Source organism: Rhineura floridana, chromosome 1, assembly GCF_030035675.1.
Source record: "Rhineura floridana isolate rRhiFlo1 chromosome 1, rRhiFlo1.hap2, whole genome shotgun sequence".
In the NCBI taxonomy this organism is placed as follows: Eukaryota; Metazoa; Chordata; class Lepidosauria; order Squamata; family Rhineuridae; genus Rhineura; species Rhineura floridana.
In genome coordinates this window covers 110,071,591-110,092,170 of record NC_084480.1, presented here as the reverse complement: position 1 = coordinate 110,092,170, position 20,580 = coordinate 110,071,591, and the positions used below count along the sequence as shown (strand labels likewise).

Here is a 20,580-nt window from a genome sequence, read left to right as displayed (position 1 = left end):
TTGCTCATAGAAATATAACAAACAGGAAAATTCTTACTGCAGTCATGCTAGACTTGCACTGTTTACAACAAATACATTTCAATAACTACTACTGCTTGTTGTTGTTGTTATGTGCCTCCAAGTCGACTACAACTTATGGTGACCCTATGAATCAGTGACCTCCAAGAGCATCTGTCATGAACCACCCTGTTCAGATCTTGTAAGTTCAGGTCTATGGCTTCCTTTATGGAATCAATCCATCTCTTGTTTGGCCTTCCTCTTTTTCTACTTCCTTCTGTTTTTCCAAGCATTATTATCTAACCCATCTCAAAAAGGAAAACAATACACATAAATATGCAGAGTACTTGGGCTCCTAAAATGACATTTTCAGTTCATGCCTTCCCACAACTTTCTACAATTATGGCTGAAAAATGTTGAACAGCACATTGTCTGGACACCCTGAAACTTGAAATATTTTTCTAGCCCTGCCATTACAGATTAGATTCCTTTTTAAACGTTGGTTGGCATCTTTGTGATTCTTTCCTTAGAAAGAACACAAAATACTGCAAAATACTAGTCAAATTTAAAACAGACACAAAAATTGAAGTCAGTTTATTTACACTGTATCCTCCATGTCTTCTACTTTTTCTCCATGATCACAGTACATTTCTCACACAATATTCATGTTTTCAATTGCATGATTAAAAAAAATCAGCTGATGTGACCCCCCACTTCCAGTGAGCCATTCTAAATTGATGGGACAGGGTTCCTGCACCTTTGTGTAGAACAGAGAATCTCTGCAGATGTAACTTGCATGACCAGTTATACCCTCTTAAATTCCCTCTTCTGCCCAACTATTAAAGGCTACCACTCATCAACCACAGGCAAAAAACAGGGAGGCAGCAATACCCTTGATATGTATAATATATATATCAGTATCATATAACCCTCCCAAGTTAAATCAGGATGCAGCAGACTTTTAAAACTGTATCTAAGATGGCACTTCAGATCTCTGACCACTCCATATAGGACTATTTCTCTGGAAAGCACCCAGAGGTAAAACAAGAACTTCAGCTTGCCTAAACGCCATTGAAGTAAATGGAATTAAAGAACCCACTGAAGTGCCCATTTTTACTGACATGAATGAATCAGACCAGTCTTCTACAAACTGGTCGCCTCTAGATGTTCTGAACTACAGCTCATCAGCCCCCAGTTACAGTGGGCAGAGGCTAATGGAAGTTGCAGTCTCAAACATCTGGAGGGCACCAGGGTGAGGAAGGCTGAATTAGACTCAGCCATCCCTAACTTTCTCCAGATTGCACTTTATCCAGAAGAAGTTATACAATGAAACAGGAATGGCCATCAGGGAGGGGCCACCACAGACCTGCTTTCAGCAGGGGCATCAATGCCACATACTGGGGCAATGAGGGGATGAGTCAGGGTAGCAACAAGATCAAGGCACTTCAGGTCCACCAACACAGACAATCTGGTGCTCCCACTGCTGTGCCCAAACCACCCTGACCTCGCAGTCACTCTGCTCCACCCCCTCATGATTGGGATATGTGGCAGCAATACCACTGCAAGGAAGGCTGCTGCCCCTCCTCACCCACTACTCCTGCAATGAAAATGTCACCCTGACATGAAATTACTTACTATGACTCTAAAATCATGTTTTTCAATATATAAATGTAAACTAACTTTTATTGATTAGTGCACAATAACAGAGTTGTGTGTTTTCTATCTTAACTGGATCTTTTAATAAAAAATATATTTAACATATTCCAATTGACCTCAGATGCCTGTTTAGAAAGTCCCACAACTGTTTAACATAAAAGAATCTGACAAAATGAAGAGCAAACAAAATTTAGTCAATACTTATTTTTAACAAAGAGAGAAAATGCCTTAACACTGGTCTTAGAAATGGACTATTCCAACATATAACTGCACAGTTGCATAAAATAGATCCATTAACCCCATCAATGGTAGCTGGTATGGGGTGTGTGTGTGAAAATTAGGTATTTTCTTACAAGAAGTCTAGGTAACTCAAAATTGCAGTTTAAGAACGTAAGAACATAAGAAGAGCCTGCTGGATCAGGCCAGTGGCCCATCTAGTCCAGCATCCTGTTCTCACAGTGGCCAACCAGGTGCCTGGGGGAAGCCCGCAAGCAGGACCCGACTGCAAGAACACTCTCCCCTCCTGAGGCTTCCGGCAACTGGTTTTCAGAAGCATGCTGCCTCTGACTAGGGTGGCACAGCACAGCCATCACGGCTAGTAGCCATTGATAGCCCTGTCCTCCATGAACTTGTCTAATCTTCTTTTAAAGCCATCCAAGCTGGTGGCCATTACCGCATCTTGTGGGAGCAAATTCCATAGTTTAACTATGTGCTGAGTAAAGAAGTACTTCCTTTTGTCTGTCCTGAATCTTCCAACATTCAGCTTCTTTGAATGTCCACGAGTTCTAGTATTATGAGAGAGGGAGAAGAACTTTTCTCTATCCACTTTCTCAATGCCATGCATAATTTTATACACTTCTATCATGTCTCCTCTGACCCGCCTTTTCTTTAAACTAAAAAGCCCCAAATGCTGCAACCTTTCCTCATAAGGGAGTCGCTCCATCCCCTTGATCATTCTGGTTGCCCTCTTCTGAACCTTTTCCAACTCTATAATATCCTTTTTGAGATGAGGCAACCAGAACTGTACACAGTATTCCAAATGCGGCCGCACCATAGATTTATACAACGGCATTATGATATCGGCTGTTTTATTTTCAATACCTTTCCTAATTACCCCTAGCATGGAATTTGCCTTTTTCACAGCTGCCGCACACTGGGTCGACATTTTCATCGTGCTGTCCACTACAACCCCGAGGTCTCTCTCCTGGTTGGTCACCGCCAGTTCAGACCCCATGAGCGTATATGTGAAATTCAGATTTTTTGCTCCAATATGCATAATTTTACACTTGTTTATATTGAATTGCATTTGCCATTTTTCCGCCCATTCACTCAGTTTGGAGAGGTCTTTTTGGAGCTCTTCGCAATCCCTTTTTGTTTTAATAACCCTGAACAATTTAGTGTCGTCAGCAAACTTGGCCACTTCACTGCTCACTCCTAATTCTAGGTCATTAATGAACAAGTTGAAAAGTACAGGTCCCAATACCGATCCTTGAGGGACTCCACTTTCTACAGCCCTCCATTGGGAGAAGTGTCTGTTTATTCCTACTCTCTGCTTTCTGCTTCTTAACCAATTCCTTATCCACAAGAGGACCTCCCCTCTTATTCCATGACTGCTAAGCCTCCTCAGAAGTCTTTGGTGAGGTACCTTGTCAAAAGCTTTTTGAAAGTCTAAGTACACTATGTCCACTGGATCACCTCTATCTATATGCTTGTTGACACTCTCAAAGAATTCTAATAGGTTACTGAGACAGGACTTTCCCCTGCAGAAGCCATGCTGGCTCTGCCTCAGCAAGGCTTGTTCTTCTATGTGCTTAGTTAATCTAGCTTTAATCATACTTTCTACCAGTTTTCCAGGGACAGAAGTTAAGCTAACTGGCCTGTAATTTCTGGGATCCCCTCTGGATCCCTTTTTGAAGATTGGCGTTACATTTGCCACTTTCCAGTCCTCAGGCACGGAGGAGGACCCGAGGGACAAGTTACATATTTTAGTTAGCAGATCAGCAATTTCACATTTGAGTTCTTTGAGAACTCTCGGGTGGATGCCATCCGGGCCGGGTGGTTTGTCAGTTTTTATATTGTCCATTAAGCCTAGAACTTCCTCTCTCGTTACCACTATTTGTCTCAGTTCCTCAGAATCCCTTCCTGCAAATGTTAGTTCAGGTTCAGGGATCTGCCCTATATCTTCCACTGTGAAGACAGATGCAAAGAATTCACTTAGCTTCTCTGCAATCTCCTTATCGTTCTTTAGTACACCTTTGACTCCCTTATCATCCAAGGGTCCAATCGCCTCCCTAGATGGTCTCCTGCTTTGAATGTATTTATAGAATTTTTTGTTGTTGGTTTTTATGTTCTTAGCAATGTGCTCCTCAAATTCTTTTTTAGCATCCCTTATTGTCTTCTTGCATTTCTTTTGCCAGAGTTTGTGTTCTTTTTTATTTTCTTCATTCGGACAAGACTTCAATTTTCTGAAGGAAGACTTTTTGCCTCTAAGAGCTTCCTTGACTTTGCTCGTTAACCATGCTGGCATCTTCTTGGCCCTGGCGGTACCTTTTCTGATCTGCGGTATGCACTCCAGTTGAGCTTCTAATATAGTGTTTTTAAACAACTTCCAAGCATTTTCGAGTGATGTGACCCTCTGGACTTTGTTTTTCAGCTTTCTTTTTACCAATCCCCTCATTTTTGTGAAGTTTCCTCTTTTGAAGTCAAATGTGACCGTGTTGGATTTTCTTGGCAATTGGCCAGTTACATGTATGTTTAATTTAATAGCACTGTGGTCACTGCTCCCAATCGGTTCAACAACACTTACATCTCGCACCAGGTCCCGGTCCCCACTGAGGATTAAGTCCAGGGTTGCCGTCCCTCTGGTCGGTTCCATGACCAACTGGTCTAGGGAATAGTCATTTAGAATATCTAGAAACTTTGCTTCTTTGTCATGACTGGAACACATATGCGGCCAGTCTATGTCCGGGTAGTTGAAGTCACCCATTACTACCACATTTCCTAGTTTGGATGCTTCCTCAATTTCATATCTCATCTCAAGGTCTCCCTGAGCATTTTGATCAGGGGGACGATAGATCGTTCCCAGTATTAAGTCCCTCCTGGGGCATGGTATCACCACCCACAACGATTCTGTGGAGGAGTCTGCCTCTTTTGGGGTTTCCAGCTTGCTGGATTCAATGCCTTCTTTCACGTATAGAGCGACTCCGCCACCAATACGTCCTTCCCTGTCCTTCCGATATAGTTTATATCCAGGGATAACCGTATCCCACTGGTTTTCTCCATTCCACCAGGTCTCTGTTATGCTCACTATATCAATGCTCTCCTCTAAGACCAAGCACTCCAGTTCTCCCATCTTGGTTTGCAGGCTCCTAGCATTAGCGTACAGGCACTTGTAAGCAGTGTCTCTCTTCAAGTGTCTTTGGCACTTGTGGTTTGGCCTGTGGTAATTTTGCTCTTCTGAATTTATATCCTGTGCCCCTGCTCTCACAATGCCTACTTCTAGGCCTACCCCTTTTGAAATTTCATCATTTCTTTGGTTTTTATCCCAGGGGGGAGGTTTATTCCGAACCGGACCTTCCTCAGCTCCTGTCAGGTTTCCCCCTCAGTCAGTTTAAAAGCTGCTCTGCTACCTTTTTAATTTTAAGTGCCAGCAGTCTGGTTCCATTCTGGTTCAAGTGGAGCCCGTCCCTTTTGTACAGGCCCGGCTTGTCCCAAAATGTTCCCCAGTGCCTAACAAATCCAAACCCTTCCACCCGACACCATCGTCTCATCCACGCATTGAGACTGCAAAGCTGGGCCTGTCTGGCTGGTCCTGCACGTGGAACCGGTAGCATTTCAGAGAAAGCCACCTTGGAGGTCCTGGCTTTCAGCATCCTACCTAGCAACCTAAATTTTGCTTCCAGGACCTCACGGCTGCATTTCCCCATGTCATTGGTGCCAACGTGCACCACGACCACTGACTCCTCCCCAGCACTGTCTACCAAACTATCTAAACAACAGGCGATATCCGCAACCTTCGCACCAGGCAGGCAAAACACCTTGCGGTCTACACGCCCATCACACACCCCACTGTCTATGTTCCTAATGATCGAATCACCCACTACAAGGATCCCTCCACCCCCTGGAGATATATCCTCGGCACGAGAGGATAGCTGCTCATCCCCCAAGGAATGGGTCCCTTCTAAGGGATCGTTTCCCTCTTCCTCAGCTGGATGCTCTCCTTCCCCGAGACCATCATTCTCCATGATAGCAGGAGAGCTATCATCGTTGGAGTGGGACACAGCTATAACGTCCCTGAAGGCCTCCTCCACACACCTCTCTGCCTCTCTCAGCTTTTCCAGGTCCGCCACCTTGGCCTCAAGGAAATGAAGTCGTTCCTGGAGAGCCAGGAGCTCATTGCACCGAGAGCACACCCACGACTTCTGTCCAACAGGCAGATAGTCGTACATGCTGCAGGTGCTGCAAAGCACTGGAAAGCCCCCACACCCCTGCTGGCTTCTTACCTGCATAGTTTTGTTTAAGGTTTATTACGTCAATGGGTTGGAGACTGCGGTTTAGTTGAGGTCAGGGAACAGACGGGCAGAGTGGGGGGCCCTGGCCTCCTCGCCCTGCTGCCGAACTCGCTCTGCTGCTTAACTCGCCTTGATGCTTTGTCAGCTGGGGCTCCCTCTAGCTCAGTTTGTGTTGCACAGGCATGAAGCCGGGAAGACATTTCATTAAATCAGTTGTTCTCTCTGAATTGTCCCAAGATCTGTTAAAAATGCACAGAATCAAATTATTTCAGGTGTAAATTATACAGACACGAGAGTGGCTGTATACTATAGTCAGCATGGACTTTTCACATTCTGCAGTGTTAAATTGAAAATACCACCCCTGCCATTCCGCTGATTTCCATAAGCTCATTTCAAAACAAAACCTTACAAAACGTATAGTCCTAAACTCAGGAACGCTTGCTTAACAACCCTCTAAGTTTTCATGACGATATAAACAAAATAGTCACAGAGAATCGAAAGTCCAACGTATAAAAAAGAGTGAAAAACTCCAGATCCCTGTTGGCCTTTTTTTCTCAGTGGTCTCATAATTTGTTGAAATTAATTAAAACTCAGCCATGTTTACAGAGTGCCTGTAATCCTATTACTCACCTTGCCCCATACTCTGACCTTCATCTTCTGCAGTTTAAAAGTAAAACAAAAATGCCTGGCTGATATTTAATTTATTTAAGAAATTTAACATTGAAGTCTATTATATCCTCAGTAAGAACCGTCAGTGTTCTAAAAGCCAGAGTTACAGCTGTTTGGCTTGGCTCTCATTCCCCTGACAGCTCCAACAGCCAGAGTGGTTGAACAGTCAGCCCTTCTTCTGGAGATTGTAGCTCTGTGAAGGGAATAGGGTGTCTCCTAGCAAATCTCAGTCCCCTTCACAAACTACACTTCCCAGGATTCTTTGGGGGAGCCATGACTATCTAAAGTGAAATAATGGTCTGGTGTGGATGTCGCCAGTGACGGCTTTGGTTTAAATTTGAATGGGAGATTACATGTGCCTGCTGTAGAATAAATGAGTGGGGGGAACCCTGAAAAGCAGTTAAACTGTTCACAATGTTCTCCTTTTGGAAAGGAAAGGGGCTTTCCTTCTGCCCAATGCCCACCCACCCAATCTCCTCCCCTCCCCCTTCCTCCCTACCATTATCCTTCCTCCCCTTCTCTCCCCCTTCCCCAGGCATGCCCTTCCCTCCTATCCCCTTCCTCTTACACTTTCCCTCCCCCTTCCTTTGCCCCTACCTCCCCCTCCCATCCCTGCCCTCCCCCTCCATTGTCAGTTTTACCTATTCTAAGTGTGATTGCACGGGAGTAAATCTCACTGAACTCAATAAACATGCAAATGATCAGGCCCGCCTCTCCCCTCCCGCTCCCTCCTCTCCTTCCCCCTCTCTTTCCCCTCCCCTCCCCTCCTTCCCCTCACCCTCTCCCTTCTTCCTCCCCTCCCCTCTTTCTTCTTCCTCCTCCCCATCCCACTTCAGCCCTCCCTCCGTCCCTCTTCTCTTCCCCCCATGGTCAGCTTCACCTATCCTAAGTATGATTACATGGGAGTAAATCCCACTGAACTCAATAAGCATGCAAATGATCAAACTTGCCTTCCTCCTCCCCTCTCCTTCCTGCTTTCTCCCTTCCCTCCTCCTCCTCCTCCCCTCCCCTTCCTCCTCCTTCCCCTCCCCTGCTTGGTCAGTTTCACATATCCTAAACATGACTGCAGAGGAGTAAATCCTATTGAATTCAATAAGCATGCAAATGATTAAACCATTCTCAGCAAACTTGCACAGGATCCCATTTCTTACCTACTGGATTAAAAAGCAGAAAAATTCACTAATAGGCAAAAAAGCCCTTGCGGTTTAAGAAAGTCCCTATAGCTAACAGGTATTTCTATCAAACTTTAAAAAGCAGGGAAATTGGACAGCTATAGTGAATGCACCAGGGGAGCAGGAGACCTGACCTCCACTCTGAGATATTGTGCTGCCCTACAAATTTGTCAAAATGCAAAGACAATTTGGGTTAGTCTTTCACAGAGCTTGGAAGTAATTCGTTACAAATAACGAATTACTTATAATTTATTACTTTTTTCAGTAATGAATGGGTAGCTTCGTCACATTTTGCTTGTAACAGAACAAATAGTAATTTCGTTACTTTTGAGCCGTAACTAACATTTCCAGCGTTACTTGGGAGGAGAGCAGAGGAAGTCTTCCTACCCTGTGGAATTCCCTCCCTTTGAATATTAGGCAGATGCCATCTCTGCTATCTTTTCAGTGCCTTTTAAAGACTTTCAACAAGCCTTTTAAGTTGAGTCTTAACCCAGTCTGCGTCTGTGTTAGAAGTGCTTTTAATATGTTTTCTTTAATAATATGTTTTTAACCCTTTTTTAAAAAAGATATTTTTACAGCTTTTTTAAAAATGTTTTTAACGTTGTTTTGTTTTAATGTATTTTAAGGTCTTTTTATGACGTTTTAAAAGGTTTTTAGCGTTTCTGTTTGCCACCCTGGGCTCCTGCTGGGAGGAAGGGCAGAATACAAATTTTAAAAATAAATAAATAAAAAGTTTAAGGCCTGGAAGCGAAACGGGATCTGTTAAGGGAGGCTTCCTCCCGCCTCTGTACTGTTAGGAAATAGCTGAGAAAGGCCTGCCTGCTGGAGACTAGCAGTAGCATCACCTCTTGAAAAGGTTAAATGGGGGGGAAGAAGAAAAAAAGACAGGAACGACTCGATATTACTGTAATCCTCCCGCCTCGCTCTCAATCGCTTTGGCGTCTGCCCCTCTGTCATTCTGTGTATATAACTTGGCTGCTCATTACGAGTTGCGCTTTTCTTCCTATGCTGTTAAAACCTTTCTCAGATTGTGGTTCTGATCAAGGAAGCCTGTGTAAACTTTTAAGTATAAGGCGGGGCCTTTGATTTTTTCCCCCCACAATAAAGCCAATCTGAAAGTTAGATGTTATTTTTAGATGAGAATAGTATTCACCTCATCTAGTACCATATATCTGTTATTGATTTATTAATTAAATTTATACCCCATCCTTCCTCCCAGTAGGAACCCAAGGCAGCAAACAAAAACTCTAAATACACTCTAAAACATCATAAACACAGACTTTAAAATATATTAAAACCAAAACACATTAAAAACATCAAAACTTTGTATTAAAAATTATGTGTTGGTTTTACAACTTGTAGCTGAAAACGTTAACTTTCCCATTCCCATCCTCCACATGCATTTGTCTTTGCACAAATCCAGCCTTCCTGAAGGTAAAATTCTGAATTTCACTGAGGCCAAGACTTGGAACCTAGTGATATTAATGGTATCTATATTTTACATCAATTTTGAATGCACTTTGGGATATCCAATTACGTAAAGCCACTGAAATCAGTAGACTTAAATCTATTGCTTTCAGCATATCTACCACAAGCATGACTAGCATTAGATATCACCCATGATTTGCACACTTACTCATGCCTGGTCCATTCATTTGAAAGTTAAATGGAAATTAGTGGGAGTTATCTAAGTAAATGGGCCAGACATCACTTAACATAGATTAATTAAAGGTTCTAGAATTTGGAACCACAAATTCTGTAAGTGATTCAAGGCGCATTGAAAGGTGAGACAGGGAAGTTCAACACTGTGACTGGGACAGCATGGGCATAGGGGGGAAATGGTCACTTGGTTATGTCAGGATTTTGCCTGCAGTGTCCAAGCTGTGCTTTCCCTTTGTTGCCTGCTGCCCTGTATCACACTGTAATAATCAAACTTGTTTTTAGACTGGCTAGTCCACCTCTGAACATATTTACTTTTAAGTCCCACTGACTATACTCCCAAGCAAATGTGTGCAGCATAAGCTAAGCAAATGGAGCAAATTTGCAAAATGTTCACCACAATTTGATTCTAAAGGCTTTTCTCCCCCATGTTTCAATTTTTTCCTGTTTTTGCATATGAAGGAAGCCTCTAGGAAAGGCAAGGGAACATGGGGGTGTGGAGCTATGGAAAAGTGTTTGTTGTCAGTCTCAAATCTTTCAGATCATTGACTGGTGAAATCCCCAGCTAGATATCCACCTCTCTCTCTCTCTCTCTTTAAGAACAACAGCTAACCCATTTTATTTTAAGGCTTTCTTTTCTAAACTGTGGTGGGGCTACTATACATGTGCTGGTGCTGCAAAAAAAGAAGAAGCAAAGCTGATAAAGGCTGCATATGCTACATACATTTAACACACATTTAAAGCACATGGCTTCCCCCATAGTAGTTCTCCCCTCACAGAGCTACAATTCCCAGCACCCTTCACAATCTACGGTTCGCAGGATTCTTTTGGGGGAAGTCATGTTCTTTAAATGTAGGTAAGTGCACAACCCTGATCAGAAGACCATTTAAAACAACTGGATTTGTAACGCTCAGTTCTCCACTGCATATGATTTGCTTTCATGTAGTTTTCCCACAACCTTTGAAGATGGTTACCTTTTAGCATACATCCACCAGGTTTTTGGATTTGTAATATTTACTATTCCATAACGTGTTATTTGCTTTCATGTAGTTTTAGAGATGGCTTGCCTTTTAGGAACAACGTAGGAAGCCTTAAATCTTTCAACCAGGTTTTTGTAGGCGGAGTGGTTAAGGTAGAAGCGGTTCTTTGATGCAGTAGTATGCAGAATACTTCTTCCTTTCCATCGAAAATCAAAAGTTTAAGAAAGAATAGTAAATGTGCATTTGCAATTCTGATCTATGTTGGGGACTGAAAGTAGCAAATCTGTATTTAGAACTAATCTGCAGTAAAATTATACAAGCACTCAGACCTTGTGTGCATTCACATGCACATAAAAAGTATGTTTTCTTCTTTATCCTCTCTGTCACTAATCTTACATCAAGCTGTGGACAACAGCAGGTTAAAAATAGCTTGTCAACATTAATTATATAAATATACTTTTAATCACTGATAAAAAATATTCACCCCTCAAGCCAATTTTTATATTAAAAAATTAGTGAAAGGACAGATTTTAACATTCAGTCCCAGGGCAAGAAGTCAGCAGTGGAGACTGCTGATGAGGAATTGTTGAGGTACCTGAGGTACCTGTTGCAGCACAGCACAACACAGGCATGCCTTCAAGTGCCTCAGCAGAATGCCTGTTCAGTACTGGTGGCAACATAAAGACGATAGAACGACATTCCTTGTCTGACATGCTCTTTGAGCATCTTGTTATTTTGAGACGTAACAGAAATGTATTGTAAAAGCAACATTTCAAGTGTAAAATTTGATTTCAAGTGTTGGGTTATCATCATTGCTGGGGGGTGGGGGACGTGAGATTTTGTTATGCCATTCTGTTAATCTTATGGATAAAAAAAATTATTCTGCTACCTTCTGTGTGTTTATTTTTAATGATGCTTTAGGCTACTTAGATGTGCAGCAGCCAAGGCCAGCACCTTGTAGGCTTTTTTTTAAGTAACTGAAATGTAACTGTAGCGATTACTTTTGAGGAAAAGTAAAGTAATCAGTTACTTTCAGAGCAATTGTAATAGTAATTACTACTTTTTTGGCCATGTAACTGTAATTTATTACTTTTTAAAAGTAATCTTCCAAGCTCTGGTCTTTCACAGTTCAATCCACTTCCTGGGAAGCTTGGAAGAATTTGGTAATGTGCCTCTGAGCATATGGTGAGCGGTGGCACCACCTGCAATCAGCTCAAATAACAGAAACAAGACATGTACTGTGCTGATCTTGTTTTAGCAGGGAGGAACCAACAATAGTAAGATATAGTTCATAGCCACTTTCAGTATGTTTGATTTACTTTGCTATTTTAGTGAAGTTTCCTATAGTAAATCATTTTCTTTTGCTTCTGTTTCTCTGAATATGTGAAGTATAGCAACACTTTGCAACACTAAAAAAACTCCAACAACAATTGTGGAATAACGGCACTAACTATTCTGCAGAATAGTCCCCGTTGCACATGAGGAGTGATTCAGTTTGCACAAGGTAAACCAGTGGGAGGTGAAATATATTCTAGCAAAATTCTAGGTGTGCTCTATGTTTTTAATTGACCATGTCCACCTTTCCTTGAGTAGTTTAAGCATAGCAGGCTGAAAACATGCATCTTGGGCGGGATAGTTTATTGTTTCCAACAGCTAGAGTCATTGCTTAAGTAGCAACATATTGTAATCCGTCTGATTTTACATCGAACTGCAGTTTCAGATTCAACTGTTGATGCACCCAAAATAGAAATAGAGCATAACCTCCAATTTGAAACACAAAAGGCTGTCTTCACCATCATGACACTGACCAATAAAAAGGCTTTGAAATTAATAAATTTGACACAGATTTCTAGGATGAATAATGAAAGAAATATAATTTTCTAGGTTACATTCTCTGTAGAATGATTTTTCTGCATGTCTTAGCAATCAGTGCGCTGTGTTAGATGCTGTAAAATTTCAATTGTATTTTTATTGCTTTATTTATTTCTTATTATTCTTTTCTTAACTACACAATTAAAAGATCTTGGTATTCACAGTGGAAAGCTGCAGCAGCAGTAAAAACAGAACATGAAATAATTTGAAGGGGAGACAATAGAAGGTATAATTTGTTTGATTTCAGTTCTACCTTTCTGCAAATATGTAGACCCAACATTCAACTAAAAAAACAAAAACAATACTCAACTAAGTCATACTTAAAGTAGACCCACTGAACTTAACAGGTCAACTCCAAGTTTCAACAAACACTGGAAATCACCCTTTATCTTTTCAATTCCCAAACCTAAATAAAAATTTGCTCAATTTCTTTCCACAAAATCTCAAAAAAATAATTACAGAGAAGTTTAACTAGAACATTTGATCCTATTCTTACACAAGTTAGAAGCATCCATTTATAAGAACTTACAGTGGAAGCTCCAAACTATAGTCATAACACCAATGAGTGAGATCCTCATGTCTCATATAGTACATACTGATACACTAATAGGAAACTGTATATTGAGACAGTGGAAAATTCTTGTTTGGCTTCAGAAAAGACACCGGACACCAGGGAAAACAGAACATTACTCTTAGACTCATTATTTCATGGAACAGTGTATCATTCTGGAAATAAGTCCACTACATCACACCTGCAATAAAATGTTCCCAACACACATTTCAAAAATGCAGAATTAGCTTTATATTCTTAATACTCCAACATAATTTTTTTAAGATGTCAAAAAGTTGTGGCTGTGTAACACTGTCCTATCTCTCAAAGCACTACATTAGTACAATTATGTTGATTTTGGACATTCTGTTAAGATACAAAGAAATGAATGATTACTCAGGTTTACAAAGCATAATTAACACAGAAAAACTTTCTGCCTCTTGCAGACATGTTTGAGTCACAATACTGAAATAATATTTCCTTCCCCCAAGCTGAATTACCACCCCCGCAAAAAAAGGAAAACTAATACTACCTATTTAATGAAGTTGTTTTTAAAGTACGATATACACTGTAAAAATACACCAAGGCAGATATATCATTCTGCAATCAGAATAAGATAATAATTATGTAATTAACTGGCACTGAAAAGTGTAAACATAACATTGCATACAGTTACACAAGAGTTGTTCAGTGTCCTTTAGTCATTTTCTGTAGCTAGTTTAGAAAGACCGTTCTTTAACTCCTGTATTCCTAATATTTCCAAGTCAGTCCCAAGTGTGTTGTAGCACCTTGCACTCCTTTCATTTTCCAGCTGAACAAAACCATTTCAGCATCATAAGCTTTTTAACTTTTCCCTTCTCAGCGCCTGAGCAAATGGCACTTCCTCTTTCTGAATGGCTTCACAGTTTACATAGTAATCATGTCTGCCATGAAAACACAACTGTCACACTGGTGTTTGCCCTCACAATAAAGTGTGAGTGACAGGTCTGTATCCCTAACATGCATGTATGTATGACTGAGAGCCAGCCAGGACTCCCAGGGAACATGTACACAAGTGTTTGGGGATGCATTATGTATTACATCTTTGCTGGGAGTGGGGCACACAACAGTATAACAGTGACAGAAAATATTACCAGGTAAACTGTGAAGCCACTCACAGCTTTGTGTTTAAGAGAAAAATCAGTTCAGCTACAGCCTTTAATTCCAACTTGTTGGTTCTGCACTCCTCTACCTCCACCAAAATTATTAAGAACACTATTATTTGTAGAAAGCAAGATCAAAATTATTTGATTTATTTCACTTACAACTGTGATGTTCTTATTTGTTGCCTGTAACTCCAGTCCACAAGAAAATAACACAAAGGAAGGCAGCAACAAAGCAACAATCATACTACAGATGTCAGGAAGATAAAAGATACCAAAACCTTATCCATCAATAGCAATGCTAATATCATTCTTATTTTTATGTAGGAAGTGCATTTACACCACACACACATTTTACTGATAATTAATCAAAACCATATGGAGAATAACAGTTTACACGATAAAAATGGAGGACCAAACTAGATGTGCCACTGGATTGGGATCAGTGGAATGGGGGGGCATCTTCCTCTCACACCCTTTTCCCAACTTTAATTGCTCTCACAAAGCTGCAGGACCTATCTTTCCCTCCCTCCATGCCTATTAGCAGAGACCACCTCACAGCTATTATTATTCAAAGAAAAAAATGTTTGAAGATGCAATCATGTGCCCCTCATAGTTTGCTCTGAGTTAAGAACCGACAGCTCATCTACAGACTCAGTATTTTTTTAAAAAGTAAAAGCTAAAAATAAATCAACAAAATTGGCCAACATGTTTCTTATTGATATTTTTCATTCCCTTTAGACTCCATTATTTTCCTTAACAGTTGCAATTTAGCAATGATAAAAAAATGTCTCCTAAATATACAGGGAACAAAAGAAGTTGGCCTGATCAAACAAAAGGATGGAGAGCTAAATAGCACTGCCTCCCCACCTGAATTACTGCAACTACACATTTTACTTCTCCTTCCCATCCCAGATGATAAGTAGCCCACCCCAGATCTCCCCCTTCCCAACAATCCACACAACCTTTTCTTCTTAAAGCAGCACCTATAAAGTGAGTTCTAAATTGTGGGGGGAAAGAAAAATTAATCATACAAAATGATATGTAGTAGACTACAATATTTACACTTTTGTTGAAGTACAATAAGCATATGGGGGAGGGATCTTCTCATACCTCTATCAACCTAAGTTGTTAATACATGCCATATTTTGGAGGTGCATTACTGAACCAAAAGAAGTTTTTTAAAGAAATACAGACCGTGGGAAAGGTCGAAGAAAGTCCTCTCCTGTCCATGGGGAAAGAGTTCACATCTTTCTGTCTGACTTCAACTACAGCCTAAATAAAGAATTATTATTTTAATTGAGATGTAAGTAAAAAAACTCTTTAGAAGTGGAAGAAATTACACCCCCTTATTCCCCTGGCCTCTATAAAACGTAACATTCGATGTATTCTATCACGTTTGATATGTCTGTAATTCGGTTTCAGTTGCACCCTAGACAACCCGAACCTGGGAGGAAATTTTTCAGAGTGGGTGGAAGATCAAATCAGAAACCAGCCGCCAGACGTTCTCTGTTTACAATGAGTGTGTGTGTGTGTGTTTTAAAAAGAAAGAGCGTCCACAGTAACAATAACTCCATCATCATCTCTTTTTCTTTCACCCACTTTTGTCAGGCAACAAACTCTCAACGATTTCCAAAAACTTGCTGCCCAAGGGACGGAGGGAGGGACTGCACAGCAGGCTCGGTCGTCATCCTGTACACGCCCGTGCATGCATGCATGCATGTGCAACTGTGGGGAAGTCTGTACATAAGGAGACCAAATAATAATAATTATATATATATATATATAGCGAATGCAAGTGGACTTTGCAATTTACTCACCCGTGGGGACAGCGGGGCTAGTGCTGCTCGCCTTTAGTTTTCTCCAGACTCTCCGCTACATACAGACAAGTTTCTCCTGGCTTTGGTCGGTGGGAGGAGAAGGAGGAAGATGGAACAACACTCGCCTATGAGAGCGGCTCTTCACGCGCCACGAATGATCTGAGTCCGGCCTTTGCCGGTGGGTTGCAGTTTCTTCTCCCCTTCGTTCCGGTTCTTCTTCTCTGCTCGCCTTCCGGAGCGGAGGGGGCGGAGAAAAAGAGTCGCCTCCGCTTAGTGCTTGGGGCCGAGTACAACACTTTAGGCTCAACAGGCCTGCGCTTCAGGGCTCGAGCGACGGTAGCTACTGCGTCAGCACGCAGAGACTGAGGAGTGCGAGGAACGTAGGAGGCCGGCTACTCCCCCCTAGCAGGAGGAGTCAAGAGCCAGGCTGCTTGAACCACTTCAGCCAGCCCCCTCGCTTGCCTAGGAACTGCTTTGCAGTTCGAGAAAGTTCTCTCGTCAAGATTTAACAGATTGTGGCATAAACTAGCAGCTGAAGGAAGTGGTTTCTTGCCCACGAAAGCTTATACCACACTCAGTTTTTTTATTCCAATGGCATTGCCTTGTTGAGTCTGTTGGCAAAGCCAACAAGGAGTGTTGTTGCACTTTAAAAACGAACAGATTTGGTGTGACATAAACATTCATAGACTAGGAGCAGTGGTTGCCAGCCTTTTTGGGCCCGGCCGTGGGCATACTTGCAAACTGAAAAAAACTGCAAGCATGCCCCGTATGCTACTGGCTTCTTTCAAGCCTACTCTCAGCAGTGGGCACCCAGGAAGGCTTCTTGGTGTGTGCCTGCTACATTGGCAGCCGGACTAACATAACAGCCCAAGACATTTTATTAAAACACTCCCATTTTCCTCAGTTTCACATACAGAAGCCAACCAGACTGGCAGTGTGATGAAGTGGTTAGAGCGTCACAAAGGGACCTGGGGGACTAGGGTTCAAATCTCACTTGGCTATGAAACTTACTGGGTGACCTTTGGCCAGTCACTGTCTCTCAACCTAACCTATATATCACAGGATTTGGGGGGGATTAAATGGCGAGAGGGAGAACCATGTACTGCTGAATCAACACTGGCACACTACAGTCCTCCACCATACCTGAGAGCTGGAAACTACTTTTAGAGTCATAGGATAGGACACTTGGCACACACTGCTGTCTCCTCTCAGGAAGGCTGACTACAGCCACAGGCTTCCATCCACACCCAGGGCTGACTCTATCACCAGACAGGGTGAGGTATCTGCTTGAGGCAGTTGACTTTGAGCAGCAAATTGTTAGTTATTTAACTTATGGTTATTGTATTTCTAATCCCAGGAGATTTGCTTGTGGGATTTTCTGTTTCGGGTGCCAAAAAAAACTTGGCCAGTCTTGGGGTACTATACACCTTGACTTGAGGAGAAGGGCAACATTTGCTATTCCATCTCAAACAGCAAAATGTTTTGATCCAGCCCTGCCCAAACCCCTGCCACATCAATCTACCTCATGAGGCAACCACCCCACTCTAGCTAACGGTAGGGCCAGCTCTGTATTAGATGCCTGAAGTATTATCCTCAGTTGGCAGATGTGTATATGTGTGTGTGTTTATGTACTGTATTCATATGGATATAGAGAAAAACTTGAGACATAATGGAACGGAATAGAAAAAATACAGTCTGTGACAATTTGATGTAACACTTTAGATAATCAAAGTAACCATTCACAACAGAAATAATTGGTGAAAACACAATCACCCAGCTTTCTTGTTATTAATAAACACCTCTACTGGAACAAGAAACCATTGTTTCAATTCAAGCTTAAACAAACAGAATCAAACTTCTTGATTATTCTTCAAGACACCACAAGACATTTCAACACAAGCAAGTTTTTGCTACACCACCCTAGTTAAGGATCTGTGTTGATAACTGTTTTTATCTGTCACTGTTATTTTTTTTAATCGGTATGTTTTATCAGGATGGTGATTTTAATTTGTGTAAGCTGCCTTGAATGGAGCATAATCCTCAGAAAGGCAGGGTATAAATCTTATGAAAAAAACAATTGGTTCATTTCCCTTTTATAGCAAGAAACTGAGGAAGAAAAATAAACTCTCTCAAGGCTGTTCAAAGAGCCCCTACCAGAACTAAGCAGCAATTAGAACTCATGTCAAAATCCATCTTCAATATGCTTTTAATTATTGTATTTATTCTTTGGCCAGGGAAAGGTGTGGCATATGTTTGCTTGGAAGCAAGAATGGATGAATCACTCTATTGCTTGTCCATGCCACTTTCACATATTGTTATCCATGTCCATTTCTTTATTAAATTAATTTTAATCTTATAAAAATTACATATCTATATGTATACATATTTCTAAGCTTCTCTCAAAATACACATAATTACATCTATGAAAAGACTGTCTTTGCAAAGTAATGCTTGAATCATAACACAAAATCTGGATTAAACATGGAAACTGTCAAGTCTATTGAGGCAAGAGGTTAAAGGAGCAATTGAAAGCACCTAAATATTTAAGCTTCCTCTGACTCTTATATGAAACATATACAGTATCAGTAGCAAATTACTGTACATGTTTCATATAGGAGTTGATTTATCGATGAGGGACAATGGATTAAACTCAAAGGGAGAGGTCTCAAAAGGTGGTGATATTTCTGAATACTGCAGGCAGCCATGCAGTGCAGTTCTATACATGTTTATTTGGAACTAAGTCCCACTGTGTTAAAGAGATGGGCAAAATAACCCTATTTCACACTATGCCAGAGACATGCCACCACTACACCAGCAGAATGGCCACAGTATCTAATGTGTGCTTATTCTGACCCATCCATATTGCTTACACCAGGGGTGGGGAACGTCTGGCCTGTAAGACAAACTTGATTCACAAGGCCTCCCCATTTTACCCATGAGGCCATTTTGGGAAAAACTTGCCCACCCACCATACACCTGGTGTCATACAATACATCACCCTATGCCTGGTGTTAGGTGTAGGGTAGCTAAGGGCAGGGCTTCTAAGGAACAATCAGGACTCCTACTGAGAAGAAGGGTGAGATATAAATGAATGAATGAATGATAAAAGTAGGCTCCTGATTATTCCTTTCCTGAAGCAATGCACACTTCCAACCACTCATCAAGTGATGGGTGGTAGCAGCATGCCTTGTTGCGGTGGGGGTACACTTTTCAATGGAAACTGCTTCTCCCTCCCAGCACTGCTCTTTGAAGCTGTCCCACACAGCTCCTTTCATCCCTGATGTTGGAGGTGGAAAAGAAAGTAGTGAGACTCACAAAGGGCAAGGGTTTAAATATAACCCACCTGTCAATCATGTGATGTTATAATGACATGTGATTGACAGGCAGAGTACCCCACCTACCTGTCAAAGTTGGCCCCTGGGGCAGGGCCAGATAAAGATCTGGCTCCTGGAGCCAGGAAGGCTTCCCACCCCTCACTCTAGACAGGCTGGAAACAAATTGAGGCTTTATAAGTCTCTTCCTCCAGTCCACCCTTCGCCAGTTCACCCCTTTGACTGAAGACTGTAAATCCAATCCACTTAGTAGTATAGGAGGCACTTGATTCATCCACTGAGTCAAGCCCAGGGAGTGGTATCTGCCAGGGTCCCACAGCTCAGCCTGTGCTGGCTCCAGACCACCAACCTCAGGTTCTGTGGGCTCTGAACTGCCTGATTCAGGAGCTTGGTCCAATTCCCAAGTGGGTGGTACAGCAGGTCCAGATTTGGTCAGCTCCTCCTTCTCTGAACTCAAAGCCTGAGCCATGACAGTACTCAAACCAGGAGGGGAAGGGGAAAACACACAACCAATGCACAACAATGAAATGGTATAAAATGACAGGTTCAGGCCTGGCGCCAGAGACCAGCCAAGTTGGGCCCTGGCCAAGGGCCTCTACAGCCCAGAGGGTGGGAGGATGGTGCTCTCATTCTGCAATCCACTGCAGCATCAGGTCCTAGGCACACACCCCATGCAGCCAGCATGGGCTTCAATAAACCCACATGTGCCCCACCTACCTATCCCGTCAGTGAGTATGAGTATGACATGCACACTATGCATGCATGCATTCCATCACCCAAGTTGGCTGTGGGGGCTTTCTTAAGGGGTTGATGTCCCCAGCACCATCTTGATTGATGGCAGGTGTCATGCACACAATGCAAGAGGTAGGTGGAGTGCGGAGGCAAGCGTATTAGCTCCACGCCACCTGTATCGGTAGGGGGTGTTCAGCTGCAGCACTGTGGGTCTGGGGCAGTCTTGTGCCGAAGGGCCCAGTCATATTTATCCAAATTTTGCCATGCAGCTCTCCAAACAAACAAGCTTTTCATATATTAAAGAAACTCTGCATAAAAATGAATATATTGGTGGAAATAACATACAAAAATGCATTATATTAGAAATAGTTAGCATAAATATGTACATTAGAAAAAAATTCAAATAAAAAAAGGTTTATTAGAACTTTGCGCTAAAATGCTGAAGAATATTCATGAGGATTTTTTTTAAATTGCACATTGCTGCAGAA

The 20,580-nt window shown here is 41.9% G+C and overlaps 1 protein-coding gene across 2 annotated transcripts in view; it reads right to left on the bottom strand.

Annotated features, from left to right (window-relative positions):
- JAK2 (Janus kinase 2) overlaps nucleotides 1–16,411 on the bottom strand; it is a 144,918-nt gene extending 128,507 nt beyond the window's left edge. Inside the window, exons 1-2 of one of the 2 annotated variants that reach the window (XM_061629324.1) lie at nucleotides 16,029–16,411; nucleotides 15,406–15,483 (exon numbers count right to left, since the gene is read on the bottom strand). The gene's annotated coding sequence lies outside the window, so the exon portion shown is untranslated. The remainder of the gene's footprint in view (nucleotides 1–15,405; nucleotides 15,484–16,028) is intronic. The other variant, XM_061629326.1, reaches the window with a different exon arrangement.
- Between the last annotated feature and the right edge of the window lie 4,169 nt (nucleotides 16,412–20,580).